Consider the following 449-nt stretch of genomic DNA (forward strand, 5'->3'; position numbering starts at 1 on the left):
ATATTCCGCCGATGATAATTTTGATGCTGAAGTGTGCCATTCGGCACGAGGTATGGAAGTGCTGATCCACTTTGGACTTCGTTTTTTCGGATGTGGTATTATTTTGTTCAAATTGGACAAGAGCTGAGATTTCATGGCTATGAGGTAAGAACTGTGATATGGCATGTTACAGTAGATCTCTTTCACATAAATATTATTAACCTGATAATACAAAAATAAATATTAGTAAGAACATTCTTGTGCGACAAATTTTGGCATAAATTTAAAAAAATATTTCAAAATTGTTTATTAAGTTTTCCACTTATAATATACGATTGATGTTCACCTTTACCTGTAATTTTTGAATAAATTCTTGTACTGATTCTGTGGGTCCACTCACAACGCTACTGCTTTCGCTATTGCGACATACTATTTCAATATTCGTTGGACATATATTTTTAAGACATTCG

At 32.7% G+C, this 449-nt stretch overlaps 1 long non-coding RNA gene across 1 annotated transcript; it reads right to left on the bottom strand.

Annotated features, from left to right (window-relative positions):
• Positions 1 to 81: 81 nt before the first annotated feature.
• LOC105461779 lies at positions 82 to 443 on the bottom strand. Its single transcript, XR_975976.1, has 2 exons — positions 332 to 443; positions 82 to 201 (listed from the first exon to the last, which is right to left on the bottom strand). It is a non-coding gene; the product is annotated as an uncharacterized LOC105461779 (long non-coding RNA).
• Between the last annotated feature and the right edge of the window lie 6 nt (positions 444 to 449).

Source organism: Wasmannia auropunctata, unplaced genomic scaffold (genome assembly GCF_000956235.1).
Source record: "Wasmannia auropunctata unplaced genomic scaffold, wasmannia.A_1.0 LD278083.1, whole genome shotgun sequence".
In the NCBI taxonomy this organism is placed as follows: domain Eukaryota; kingdom Metazoa; phylum Arthropoda; class Insecta; order Hymenoptera; family Formicidae; genus Wasmannia; species Wasmannia auropunctata.